Source organism: Perca fluviatilis, chromosome 18 (assembly GCF_010015445.1).
Source record: "Perca fluviatilis chromosome 18, GENO_Pfluv_1.0, whole genome shotgun sequence".
Classification (NCBI taxonomy): domain Eukaryota; kingdom Metazoa; phylum Chordata; class Actinopteri; order Perciformes; family Percidae; genus Perca; species Perca fluviatilis.
In genome coordinates, this window is record NC_053129.1 from 22,383,004 (window position 1) to 22,398,279 (window position 15,276).

A 15,276-nucleotide genomic window follows, 5' to 3' on the forward strand; every position below is an offset into this window, starting at 1 on the left:
CACGGCAGAGGCTGCAGCCCTTCGGGCCCTTCGGTACCCTGCAACTGCCTCCGGAGTCCTCTGGGATAACATATCCCGGAAAGACTCCTTCTTCAGTCGGACGGCTTCCGAAAAAACCTACCTGCAGAGTTCCTTCAAAAACTTTGTCCAAGTGTACCTAGAAGAATTGATGCTGTCTTGAAGGCAAAGGGTGGTCACACCAAATATTGATTTGATTTAGATTTCTCTTCTGTTCATTCACTGCATTTTGTTAATTGATCACTGCATTTTGTTAATTGATGAAAATAAACTATTAACACTACAGTATATATATATATATATATATATATATATATATATATATATATATATATATATATATATATACACACAGTGCTGGGCAAAAGTTTTAGGCAGGTATGAAAAAATTCTCTAAACTAAGAAGGCTTTCAAAAATGGAAGTGTTAATAGTTTATTTTCATCAATTAACAAAATGCAGTGAATGAACAGAAGAGAAATCTAAATCAAATCAATATTTGGTGTGACCACCCTTTGCCTTCAAGACAGCATCAATTCTTGCTGAGAATGCTGAGATCAGGGGCCAATCATACGCCTCCCTGATGGTATTGCATGATGGATAAGTATTTGCCTGTATTTCTCAGCATTGAGGACACCATTTATCCTGACCAAATCTCCAACTCCATTTGCAGAAATTCTAGCCTCGTGAGACCGTCCAGATCTTGCGAGCTCCAGTTTTCTACTCGCAGATCAGTCTGGCATCTTGAGATAGAGACAATTTGGAGCCGTTCTCCAAACGATCATCCAATCAGCGTTGGTTTTGAGGTGGGTTTAGGTGTGATGCAATGAGAAGCGACTGTTCCTCATCTCGCTTTACGGATGAGATGAGCGTAGCTATAGCGCAAGTTTTATCCAAATTAGAAAGTATTCCTTCATTGAAAGAAGAGCAAAAAACGGCACTGATGTTTTTGCTCTTCTCCCGACTGGTTTCGGCAAGAGTTTGATCTGATTGGTTGAGTTGGCCCATCTATCACCAACATAGGTGGTGATAGACAGATGGTTTATCCAATCAGCTAAAGAGTATTTTCTCCAACGGAAAGTTCCCAGATGGATATGCCGAGCAAATGGTGGAGTCAGGTTACAGAAATGCAGCCCCAAACTTGCAAGGAACCTCCACCATGCTTCATATATATATACTGTATGTATCTCACCAGCAACCTTGGATGGGTTGCCATGATGAACCCTCCTGACTTTAGTGTTTTAGATAACAATTACATTTTGTACCCACGTTCATGATCACATTTGGTGATCCCCCCACATTTAATCGTATCATCATCAGTTAAAAATTTAAATTGAAAGACCTGCAAAGCTATTGACATTCCCATCAGCCTTAGCTGTACTTTGTGTTTAGTGCTAATTACCAAATGTTAGAAGCTGGGTTTGCGTTTTTACAGGTATATCTGGCTAACACAGTAAAATAAGATAGTAAACATTAAAGTATACCTGCTTAATATAAACATGTTAGCACTGTCAATGTGAGCATGTTAGCATTTACTGTAGCTCATACCACTACTGTGAGAACAGAATAGAATGTGAGAAGTAGAAACAGTGAAAATATGTTTGCTCTCAACAGAAGGCTAATAATGCAACACAATCAATAAAATACGATAGGAATCATTGCGTGAAACACATTCAAATTATTCATACTTGTTCAGTACTTACAAAAAAATCACATCCCCTGCTTCGGCCACACGGAGTCCAGATAAAGTTCCAGCCTCAATATCTACTGGGTTAGAGCAGATCTTTCCTGGGTACTCATGGCGAAGATGGTTTCCCATTCTCCAGATGCAAAGGGGTTATCTCTGTCATACCATTCTGTCCAGCATTTTGGACCAAGGTGTTTAAGTTGACATAAACATTGACAAAGACATTTTTCTACAGCTTCCTATAAAACGACAACTGGTTTAGTCTGTACTTTAAATATCAGAAATGCCAGTGAAAATAATCTCTAACCTGGTTTAGGGAGAGAAACTGAGTCAGACACTCCGGGGAGCTGCTGGTTGCTTTCTGGTAAGGTAATCAGAAAAGTGTTGTATTTCTTTCACATGAATTTATTGTATAACATAACCAGCTTCTAAGGTAAACAAGAATGAAAATCAGCAGTTTTACTGTAGTAATGCTAGTGTTTTTCAGATTTTTTTATAGCTGTGTATGTAACCTCAGACATCTTACCTGGACATATTGGTATCTTGCTCTTTTAATGGTTCTCTCAAACTGTACAATGTATGTAACTTTGAGCTGAAATTGCAATGAGCAGTTTTTTTTTTTTTAAATTGTACCAGGCTGAAATCCATCCTGTTTTGAGTATGGGTGGTTAACAGTTTTAACAGCACTGTGTTGTGCTGCTAATCCAGTGTTGTGGTTAAAGCCATGGGATAAGTGTCTAGAGTTCTGAAAACTGTTCAAGCAATAAAAAAAAATAATAATAAAATAAAATAAAAAAACTACAGTTTGGTCCACCTAAACGGCTGCTGTGCAGACTGTAGAGTTTAGCACACATGTCTCCAGTTGTGCCCACTGTTTAGCAATTGAAAAATAAAAAAACTGTAAAAGGAAGTTTTCCTTGCCACTGTTGCACCAAATGCTTGCTCTTGGGTGGGAATTATTGAGTCATCAAGTGTAAATTATAAAGTGGGGTCTAGATCTGTAAATTGTCCTGTTATGATTTGACACTATGAATTAAATCAGTTCCCACTCTCTGTTGAAAACACATAAGTCTCAAGTCAAGTCAAGTCATCTTTATTTGTCAATTTCTTCACATATACTAGACATGCAGAGGAATTGAAAGTTCGTTTCTCACCATCCCACGTCTGAAAGTCTGCACGCTGACACAAAATCATAACTTCATGCAAGCATATTACTTAATTAGTATGATCCTCATAAGCTGCAGAGAGTTGCAGTTATTGCTGTTAACTATTAATTTCAATACAAGATCATGATTTCATAATCACTAGAAAGAAAGACTGATAAAGCACATAACAGGCCTTTTATCAGAGAAGACACTTATAATATGGTAAAAGTAATACAATTATCTATGGCTGAATTCCATTTAAATGCATAGTCTTCAAAGTCCTGGCATCACACATTCTGGTTCACAGTCACTGTTCACTGGGACACTTGAATAGAACAGAGCCACCGTTAATGTTACTACACATTTGTTTTTCCTCCAAGTCAAAATGTCTGCTGTGAAAAAGGCCTATTATACTGCTTCTATCAGGCACAGTAAGAAATAAAGAAAAAAATCTGAGAAAAATGTAAGTGATAATATTTTAATGTTGTTCTTATCCTTCAGTGTTTGCTGTGGAGTCAGGACTTAATTGCATGGGCACCCAAACCGAACTTTGTAGTCACGGCAAACGCCAGATTTCTGGTCCTTATTTATTTATTTTATTTATTTATGAACATTTATTAGAGGATCAGCCCCATGAGATGCAACATCTCGTTTTCATGGGGGTCCTCCGGATCATGTATAGAGCAACAGAAAGGCAAACAAAACCGTCAGTTGGATTGTAGCTGAAAAAAATATTCCAAACAGTTAATGTATCAGTAAGATATTTAAAGAAAGGAGACCATTGAAAGCAAACAAGAACTTTTTTAATGGGGTACATGACTAAACCACTATGATAAAACATGATCTAGTTTATGAAAGTAAAAAAAAAAAAAAACCTTATCACCCTGTTTGTCATTTTTTATGTTAGGTTAAACTTCTTTTGAAATGTGAAATGTGTAAAATAATCAATGAAAATAAAAGAAATTATGAATATCAATACATTGGCTTATTCCCGTTTCTTACAGACCAGACCATAAAAACTAAATTTTCCAAAACAAAGCTGTTAACACAAGAATAAAGTAAAGCTCAGCTACGTCTTGATGATTTGGAAACTTTGGGAAAGAGGTTTTAATGTTGAGAAGCATTGATTTAATGTTGGGATGTTTGTAGTAAAATTATTACATCCATCCATCCATCTTCATCCGCTTATCCGGTGTTAGTGTTAGTACATGTAAAGTTTAAAATTATTTGCCTATAAAGCAACTTACATAAGGGTCTGCCCTGTGGAGATGGCTGGGGTCAATGTGTCAGTGGTAACAGCTTCAATGGACTGAGGGTAGTCACAGATTTGTCCTGGGTTTTCAGTCCTCAGGTTAATCAAATTCTCCCAGTCCCCTGTTCCACTGGGATTGTCCCAGTTATACCACTTGGTCCAGCACACTGCAAGGAGCAATAAAAGATACATACTGGAGGGAAACTGCAGAGCCAAAGCACCATTCTAAATAAACACTGTTTACACAGTAGTTTACACACAGCAGCTTAAAGGCTGATTTATAGTTGTATGTAGACTCTAAGCCGTAGCCTACGCCGTTGTGTGGATTTCTACTTGTTTGCTAGTAATTCTGTGTCGTTCTAGTGTATCTCCTGAAGAGAATAGCAAAGCGGTCTGTGTGTATGGGTGTGGAGTGTTTGGTAGAGCAAGTGACAGAAATTAGCTTCGGAGCATGTACCGACTCAAGAAAAGTCACCCTATCCTTTATTTCATGACTTTCATGGAGAGGGATTAGCGGGAAATGCGAAGCTACCAAGCCAAAGCCAAGCAGACCAATCACTTGTTGCAGTCTGCGTCCCTGTGACACGTAGTTACATTTCTGGGGAGGTGCAAGTCAGGCTACAGCATAGGGTACGGCGTAGAGTCTGTACCTACACATACCAATGTGTGTACCTACAGTACATTAATGTGTTCACACAGTACCTTTACAGAAAGCAGGAGGGCAGCTGAAATGAACACGATAATCATTACACATCTTATTACTGGGTTGGTCCTGGTTCCTGCAGACAAATCCTGTAGTTGTGTCACTTCTGAAAAAGCAAACCGAGTAGCACGCTAATGGCATGGAGCTAAAAATGAAAATGTCAGTCTGTCAATCTTTCTGTTTGTCCACCACTTTGGTCCTGTCTTAAATATCTCCAGAACTGTTGGCTGGGTTGCCATGAATGGACATTCCTGGTCGTCAGAGGATGGCCACTGATAGCAATGTCTTTGTGAGCATGTTAGCATATCAACATTAGTATTTAGCTTAAACCACTGCTGGTAGAACAGAATAGAAGGTGAAAAGTAGAACCAGTGAAAATATGTTAGTATGTAATATGTAGTATGTATATGTAAGATCCTGAAATACAAACTGTAGCAATATCAATGCAAACAATCAGTAGAACACAAATATTAATCATTGCATAAAACATTCAAATGATTCATACTCGTTCAGTACTTACACATGAATCACATCCCCTGCTTCAGCCACACAGTGAGTCCAGATAGAGTTCTCGCCTCAATATATACTGGGTTAGAGCAGATCTTTCCTGGGTACTCATTGTGAAGTTTAGAGAGGGTTTCCCAGTTTCCAGTTCCAGAGGGGTTATCTCTGTCAAACTATTCTGTCCGGCATTCTGGACCAAGGTATTTTAGTTCAGATAAATTAGCAACAAGACTTTTTTCTAAAGTGAACCACTGACTGGTTTAGTCTGTAGTTTAAATGTCAGAATTGCCAGTGAAAATTATCTCTAACCTGGTTTAGGGAGGGGAAACTCAGGCACTCTGGCTGACTGCTTTCTGGTAAAGGTAATCAAAAAAGGTGTTGACTAATGTGACTGAGTATATTTCGGATTATAGAGTCAAAATTGTACATATGATCTTGACACTGGATTACAGTTATTGAGATGAACTTACCAAAGAACAATCCTGCAACAAAGGCTACACTTAGCTATTAGAGACAATAGAATAGGTTATTTACAATAAAAAGGTTACAATCAGAATATGGCACAGTGCTTATAAAGAACGTGTATCTACATGGACATTTAAAAAAATATATGATACAAAGTCATACATTACCAATTGGATCATGATTGCAGCTATGAGGGATCTTCAAAACTGTAGGGGATGTTCGCATTTAAGAGTATATATAAATGTGCATAAATGTGTAAACACATTCACAAAAATGCCACTTTATAGTAACAAACTGTTAAAGAATACCTATGAAATTATGTTCAAAATATTAAGCACAACAGACATTGTTACCTTTTCTGCAAAAATAAAAAAGACTCATCCATGGGACTTCTCAGTTGAACAGTTGTGTGAGCTTCTGTGTGGCGTATTTATCCCCTCTCCTGTCTCTCTAAATACAGTTCTGGAAGATATTGACCTACTGACACAGGTAGTCACAGTCACAACACTGAAACTGGAACCACCCAAAGAAAACGATGCCCCATTCAAAAAACAAAAACAAGATACTGTATGTTAGCACAATATTTCTCACATTCAAAAGGGTTGAAAAACTATGTTTGGTGTGACGAAGCAGCTGAGGTCATACCACTTGTCCCCTTTAACCACTCTTTTCATGTGCACAGCCATTGTTACCAGTCTTATGTATTCCTTGTTTTAGCTTTATTTCCATATCTGTTACTTCTTACAGACATTGACTATCCCAGATTAGTTTGTGTTTAGCATTATATTCAGTTAGAATTTAGATTCATCATTGGGTTAAAACAAAACACAACAGTAGTGTTAAGTTATTGTATTGGTAAATTTCTGTTAGTTATTCTGTTTACTTACCATACCATGTGCTCCAGACAAAAGGAAAGGAGGAAATGGCATAGACAGTTAGATAAATGGACTGATGGTGAGGGCTGAGCGTTACTGCGCAGCCTCCAACTGAGCTTGTAGATGTGATGTGAGCAACCTGTCTGAAAGGTATAAGTCTTCTGGTAGCTGTGCCAAGAGAAATCTCAATCATTCCGAATCTTGCAGAGACGGAGAGCGTAGGGATATGTAAGGAGATAACATGGGCACCGGCTAATTATTACTAACTAAAATGCTAGTTAACATTAGTAATAAAACTTAAACAGCTAATGTTAGTCGAAACTGCCTGCAAGCTTCTCCTGTACTATGCAGTAATTCCTATACTATGCAACAGTAATTTGCGTGGTTATGACACAATCGTTAGCCTATTTTTACAAAAACATCTACTATGGAGCCATAACGTGAGATAAAAGGTAATGGAGCCTTTTATACATTGTTGTGTTTCTTTAGAAATAAACAATGGAAAAATAAAGTCTTTAAACGCTTCAGATGTAAAGTTATTCGCTGTCAAAGTGACGTCAAAATTAATGGCAGTCAATGGAATGCTAATGGCGGGTGAGTGCTTGTTAGCATCAAAATGGCGCCATAGGAGCTACGCCAGACACTTGCTTACTCCCTTGGGAAATGCTGATTCACTTCCTCTATTTATACTGGATGTGATGTCATCTGTGATGTCAATGGGTTAGACTGGGGGGGATTAGATAAGTATGTTTTGTAAATTATTTGTTTTGCTTTCTGATTGTTTACATAAGATAGTTAAGTCCTAAAGAGACAAAGCTAAATGTGTTTTTACACTCATGATTAGAATGCCAGAATGCTTACTACTTACTGTTGGTGGGGAAAGAATTTCATACTTACCTGTAGATGATATGGTCTGGGTGTTATGGGTTTGGCCTGTCGTTTTGGGTTTTGGTTTATTGTGGTGGTCTGTTTTTGGTATTTACTCTGTTTTTGTTATGGGTTGGGCATTTTGGTTCTGTGTGGTCTTATGTTGGTAATCTGTTTTTTCTGTTTTGTATTTGTTTCCTGTTTTATTTTGTCTTGTCTTGTCTTGTTTTACTTCCTGTGTTTTCCCGCCCTTGTGATTGCCCTAATGTGTTTCACCTGTTTCCCAGCCTTGTGTCACCTGTGTTGTGTTTCCTCATTAGTCTGTGTATTTAGTCTTTGTGTTTCCCCTTGTCCTTTGTCAGATCATTTTGTGTGTTGCTTTGCTTCTGTACTGTGTCAGTTTCCCAACCGTATTCAGTCCTGTCTTCTCGTCCGTGAGTTTTTGGTCAATAGTTTCTGTTTCTGGATTTCCTTGTTTTTGATATTCTGTTCTTTTGTTGCTTCACTTTGGACATTCGTTTTTGCCTGCTTCTTTTGTCTCGTTTGTTTTGCCTGCTGGATTTTTGGACTATTTTTGTTGTATAGACTCCCTTTTTTATAATAAATCCTCGACCTCTAACCTGCTACCTGCCTTTCTCTGTATTTTGGGTCCACCATTCCCTGCTCCCCCCTGCACATAACACTGTGTATACCAACTGATGAGAAGGCCTATTTAAGCAGTTGGCCTCAAGCAACTCTAGGGTTAAGATGGCTTGAGGGTGTAGCTGTGTGCACTTTTTGTTTTGCCTAAGTTGATCTAATTTTCCTTTTGGTTATGAGTTGAGTTAAGGCCAAGTTATTGTTTATTTTTGTTCTTTTGTTTTTTGTACATTGCTTTTGGTTAAACCTGTCAATAAACCACATTGGGGATGAAATGGACACAGTTTCTCAAAGTCACCTACTTCGTTGACCACTCTGGTCAGACTTCCTAACATTTGGAGGTAAGGTGTGCATCTCCCCCCGTCTTCACTTTATACCTTTTTTGATAACTTTTTCACACAGACACATGTAAATTAAAGGGGATGTGTGTATGTAGGTACACAATACACCGTATACAATAGACTTGGTTTGAATTTGTTTTTTTTGTTTTTTATATTTGTTTAATGTATCTCTGCATTAGTGCCTGTTATGTTGCACTCTGCTTACTCTGTCAGCCGCCACTCACTTTGAAAAAACAAAGTCTTGCATCAAATCACATCTTATACAAACTTTGTCACAGCAACAGTTCAACAGTCAGGCAGCAGTTACTGGAAAGTTACACATCACATGTTATTACAGTAAGAAGACACACAAGTTGGTGTACTGTTAGGGTTGGTTTACACACATCACGGATGGATTTTTCACAGTTGCACGGTCAACATAGTTTTGAACTTCATTGGTATTTAGTAGTTTCAATGAAAGTTTTAAATAAAGGTCTGTGGATTAACTTGAGGGCGTGTGAGTATGAACTAAATCAGTGAAGTTGCTAGCTGCAAAAACCAAATCAATGAAGCTAAAAGATGCTAAAAAGCCCCTTAAAGGTGCCCTGCCACACGCATTTCATTACTTTGTGGTAATGACTTAAATTCTACCATGGACCCTGTAACATTTGTTGTGGAAAAAATGCCTTGGTTACCTTGTCTCAAGCCATTCTAGCGTGGTATAGAATGCCTACAGGAAGACTCAGCTCGATTTCTGCCAGTTCTCATTAATATTCAACAAGCTAAGCTGTTTATTGGCCTTATTTCTCTGCTTATTTTTTTTTTCAGTGGCTAGAGCTGACAAAGGAGTTAGAAGTTAATTTTCACATTCACAACATAACACAAACACATATGGATCTAACATATTTCAACAAATGCAAGTAAAAATGGTTTTGTATGGCAGGGGACCTTTAAAGCTGAGGGAAACTGCAGTCAGGTGACTCACTGGTGGTTTATCACACTGACCCCTTTCACACTAAATGTGGTCATTTGTTCCACTGTTCATATAAGGATATTGATAAGTGCAGCTTTAAAAAAAAAAAAAAATGCTACACTCAAAAGATCAAATTACCTCCAAATTACTGTTGTGTATGCAAATACAAAGGGATACATAAATAGATCCATGTGGTACACAATATGTTCAAAAACATATCCTGTTTCAAAATTCTCTGATTGCAGCATTTTAGTTTCTTCAGTTAAAAGAGCTGAGCTCAACATGCCTTAGGAGGTCGACCAGATCATATCCCCAATCCGGCAAAAACATGTTGCCAAGGTCCATGTTCTCATGGATAGAAGGACTTTAGACTGTTAAGCTGAAACTTATAATGAATATTTAGAACTGGAGCAGTTTTCTTTTTTTCTTTTTCTCTTTACAGAACGATGGATGACAGCTGAAACTGCACAGCTGCTGCAGCAAATTCCATAATCCAGACATAAATTTGGCTGCATCTTGCAGTTAAAGGCAGCTGTCATGCTATCTCTGCAATTATGAAAGGATGATTCAGGTGCAAGTGGCTGATAGGAATTAGTGCACGATGAAAGTGTTTCGATGTTGTGGTTATATAAGGTGGATAATTTTTCTCATCTTGACACCTGGATACATCCAAACTCATTCCGTTTGAGAGGTTAAACTAAACTGGTTTTGTAAAGACCATCCAGAATTCTACTTTTAAACAACCTGTCCATGCACTGTCCCAGATTAATTTCCAACCAGACAGTCCAGCTGTTTGAACAAAGAGTTCGAACAAGCCGTAACAATGAGACAATTTGAGAAATACATCTAATAATTTTAAATAATTATGTTATTTAGAGTAAACTTCTTGTCATAGATTTTTTAGGCACTTGGGGTCAGCGAAACAAGCTGTAAACACAACACTGACATATTGTTATCTACAATAGTCGAGAGGCTAAAAATGACTAAAACAATGTCCTAAATGCTAAAAAAAAAAGCTCTGTATAGCTGAGGGAAAATGAGGGGTCAAGTGATAATTCTCTGTGGGTTAATCATTGAGTGATGTCTTTCACACAAAATGTAGTCATTTAGTAGTACATTCAAGGGAACTTGTTTTGGTGTAGGCTCACATCAGTGAAATTCTTTTATGGTTTTACTGAAACTGTTGACATGCATACTGCCCTCAGAAAGTACATTGTAAAGACACAATGTGTTGTTCACTTCAGAGTGTGTAATGTGGCATGGGCAAAAACAAGGAGAACAAGTCTTGACTTAGCACAGTTGCAATTAGAAAAGCCAAAGCTGATAATTTCCTCACAGGAATTTGCTTTTTGTTAGCAGTATTTATTGCGGTTTACTGTTGATTTATTTCCTACAATACAAGATAATGATTTCATAATCACTAGAATGAAAAGAAGTCTGATAAAGCACATAATAGGCCTTTTTCCACAGGAGATAGTTTGCCATGTAGGTAAGAAAAGCACAGGCGTAAATTGTAAAATGAACTATGACTGAATTCCATTTAGCTGCATAGCCTTTAGGGTCCTGGTAGCAGGATCTCACATGCTGGCTCGCTGGCTCACTGTCACACATGGCTCACTGGGACACTTGAATAGAACAGAGCCACCGTTAATGTTACTATACATTAGCTTTTCCTACAAGTTTAAATATCTGCTGTGAAAAAAGAGTATTATACTGCTTCCATCAGGCCCAGTAAGAAAGAAAAAATAATAGTAAAGAAAAATCTGAGAAAAATGTATGTGAATGTTGTGTCTTCTTATCCTTTTCAGTGTTTGCGGTGGAGTCAGGACTTAATTGCATGGGCACCCAAACCAAACTTTGTAGTCACGGCACGCGCCAGATTTCTGGTCCTTATTGCGGCAAACAAATCCGTCAGTTGGATTGTAGCTGAAAAAATGATTCCAAACAGTTAATGGATCAGTAAGATATTTAACACGAGACCATTGAAAGCAAACAATAACTTCTTTTTGATGGGGCACATTGCTAAAACCATACGTAATTGCTTAAAGGTGCAGTAGGTAAGACTTATAAAACTAACTTTCTGTCATATTTGCTGAAACTGACCCTATGTTCCAGTAGAACTACATGAAGCAGGTAATTTAAAAAAACAATACGGTTCCTCTGGCACCACCTACAGCCTGTAGTGTGATTTGCAAAAATCCACAACTCCCTGTTCAGATGCACCAATCAGGGCCAGGGGGGGGGGTGTCTAACTTCGTGTCAATCACTGCTCGTGTACACACATTCATTCTCCCTTGTGGGGGGAGGGGCTTAGGAGACCGTTTCGGGCTTCAGCGGAAAGGGGGAAGGGACTGAGAAGTTGCCGATGTTAACATTTTTGGCTAAGTCCTGGATCTTCGCAATCCTACCTACAGCACCTTTAACTATGATAAAAACATGATATCGTTTATAAAAGTCAAATAAAAATGAAACCTTATCACCCCATTTTGTTGTCATTTGTTCTTGATGTCAGGTGTAACTTCTTTTCAAATGTCTCAGATATCCAATACAAATAAAAGAAAAATAATCATAAATTAGGAATACCAATACATTGGGTTATTCCTGTTTCTTAAGGCTGTTTTACAATCACTGTAGCTGAGCTGGCGCGCGCCAATGTGATGTCAAAATGACGTAGATCTCGCTGGCGTGCCAGGATTTTGAGTGTGCGTCCAGTGGAAAAAGTGGAAACAGGAAGCCTGAACGAGCTTGACTCTCAGAGTGACTGCAAGTCTCTCTTGTAAACTTACTGGGTTAAAATGAGTTCTTTTATGGTGAATGAAAGGCTTGATCCAACCAAGTAGATCATTGAATCAAATCGAAACAATGACGTCAATGCTGCTGCCAGTTCTGCCATTGTTTACCTTTTTTTTCTTCTTCTAGTCCGTAGAAATGGCAAAGTCGGTAGCCTTTCCTCATTAGCGCCACCTCTGTTCAGGAGAAGACTGCAACTAGTGTCGCGACCACCACGCGCGAGTATAAACAATTACGCCGCTCCCATGACGTCACACTGGCGCTCGACAGGTCGGCTGCGGCGAGTATACCCCACGTTTTACTTCACAGACCACAACGATTCTTTTTTCCCAAACAAAGCTGTTAGCACAAGAATAAAGTAAAGCTCAGCTACGTCTTGATGATTTGTAAACTTTGGGAAAGGAGGTTTTAATGTTGAGAAGCATTGATTTAATGTTGGGATGTTGGTAGTAAAATGAGTACATATAAAGTATTAAATTATTTCCTAAAAGGCAACTTACATAAAGAAGGTCTGCCCTGTGGAGATGGCTGGGGTCAATGTGTCAATTGTAACAGCCTTAATGTTCAGAGGGTGGTCACAGATTTTTCCCGGGTTTTCTGTCCTCAGGTTACTCAAAAGCTCCCTGTCCCTTATTCCACTGGGATCGTCGCAGTCATACCACTTGGTCCAGCACACTGCAAGGAGCAATAAAAGAGACACTGGATGACTGAAGGGAAACTGCAGAGCCAAAGCACTACTTTAAATTAATGCTTAGGCACACGAACAATGAAAGAGGAAAAAGCCACTTTGCATTAGCAGCTTAACACTACACATGAATGTGTTCATACAGTACCTCCACAGAAAGGGGGATAGCAGCTGAAACGAACACAATAATCATTACACCTCTTGTTCTTGGGTTGGTCATGGTTTCTGAAAATCCTGAAGTTGTGTCAATTCTGGAAAAATAAACACAGAGTGGCACTTACTAAAAATAATCTTATGGATGCATCCACTTAAAGGAGACCTATTATGTACTGTTTTCAGATTCATACTTGTATTTTGTGATTCTACTAGTACATGCTTTAATTTTTATTTTTTCATTTTTCTCATACTGCCCATGGTTGCTGCACCTGTATTCACCCTCTGTATGTTGGGGTGCCTGTCTCTTTAAATTTGACATTGTTACAGATATGACAGAAAATACGGAAAAGCATAATAGGTTCCCTTTAAATATTTCCATCCTTAGAGCCATGGTCTGTCAATCTTTCTGTTGGTCAGTTGGTCCACCACTTTGGTTACGTTGCACAACAGCTGGATTCTCATATCACAAGATCACACGAGAATCGCAGGATCACATAACCCCAGAAAATCCATCTTGTCAGGATTCAAGTAATGTTCGACCAATCAGCGTCTTGTGAGGAGCTACTGGCAGGAGCGGGCATGGTTTAAGTTTGTGTGATAACCGCGACTGTTCGTTCAAAACAACAATGGTTGACGTGATAGACAGATGGTTCATCCAATCGCCTGCAAGGTTGTTTTTTTTTTTTTAAAGTGCCTGCCCTTTTCCAAAGAGTTTCAAATGACAGTTTTTCAGAAGGTTCTGAGTAACAAACCATCTGGCGCATCAGGTTACCACTTTGGTCCAGATTGAAATAGCTCCAAAAACATTGGAAGGGTTGCCATGAAATTTCTGGTCCCCAGAGGATGAATCCTCCTGACTTGGGTGATCCTCTGGCTTTTCCTCAAGCACAACCATTAAGTTGACATTTGTGTTTTTGAGTGTAATGTCTCGACAGCTATTAGATATCCATCTGTCATGTCATGAAATTTGATTCAGACATTTATCACTTCCTCAGCATCAGGTCAAATTTTTTATTTAAATGGCTGCAAAGCGAATTACATTCCCATCAGCCTCAGCTGTACTTTGTGTTTAGTGCTTCTTAGAAAATGTTAGCATAACCCCCCACCCTCTTTTTTAAATGTATTTTAAATTAAATTTTTTATTTGTCTATTGTTTTGATTCTTCTGTCCTGGTGTTTGTGTGCGAGAATGAGTGCTGGGTTGTTGTTTGTTTTTGTGGGTGGGCTATAGTGACCTGGAAGACAGGTGTGAGGAAGGTCCAGTACATGGGTTTAAAGCTCCTTTTTTTATCACTTATATGTACAATACATTGTTTATGTGAATGTCACTAACTTGTAAAAAAACATGTTTACACACTAAATTAAGGTAGTGAACATTGTAAATAGTATATCTTCTTAATATCAGCATGTTACCATTGTCATTAGTAGCATGCTAACATTAGCAGTTAGCTCAAACCACTGCTGTTCGGAAGTACATGTACAGCCTTACAGAACCAAGTATTTGCATGTTTTGTGTGAAGTATAAAACACAATGAATATTTTAAAAAAGAAAAAATATTTTAAAACATTTTCAATATTATAGATGCAATACCATCACTGCGAAATGACTGCACACTGTCAAAATAGAATAGATCTGTGTAATGTACCACTACCTAACCCAATTATTCAGATAAAAACATTGTTTTGTTCAGTAGGCTGTGTTTTCCTGATGCTCATTGTTACAAAGTATATGGTTGACAAATAGAACAGATTATAATGTGAAAAGAGAAAATATGTGTGGAAATATGAGGTGCTCAAACACACATACTGTACAGTAGCAACATCAATGCAATACATTCAGTAGAATACAATATGAATACTTGCATTAAACACAAATTATTCATATTCGTTCAGAACTTACTTAAAAGTCACATCCCCTGCTGCAGCCACACTGAGTCCAGATAGAGTTCTGGCCTCAATATCTGCTGGTTTAAAGCAGATCTTTCCTGGGTTCTCATTGTAAAGATCAGAGAGGGTTTCCCAGTCTCCAGTTCTAGAGGGGTCATCTCTGTCAAACCATTCTGTCCAGCATCCTGGACCAAGGTGTTTAATTTGAAATAGATTAGCAACAAGACTTCTGTTATTGCACATGTTGTGTTTAATCAAATGTCAAAAAAGATACAAAGACAGCTGAAATGTAAATGTAAAAACAAAAAGTGTA

At 38.2% G+C, this 15,276-nt stretch overlaps 1 long non-coding RNA gene across 1 annotated transcript; it reads right to left on the reverse strand.

Annotated features, from left to right (window-relative positions):
• Window positions 1-10,596: 10,596 nt before the first annotated feature.
• Window positions 10,597-15,060, reverse strand: LOC120547100. The gene is made up of 4 exons (XR_005637033.1): window positions 14,977-15,060; window positions 13,070-13,172; window positions 12,737-12,911; window positions 10,597-11,372 (listed from the first exon to the last, which is right to left on the reverse strand). It is a non-coding gene; the product is annotated as an uncharacterized LOC120547100 (long non-coding RNA).
• Between the last annotated feature and the right edge of the window lie 216 nt (window positions 15,061-15,276).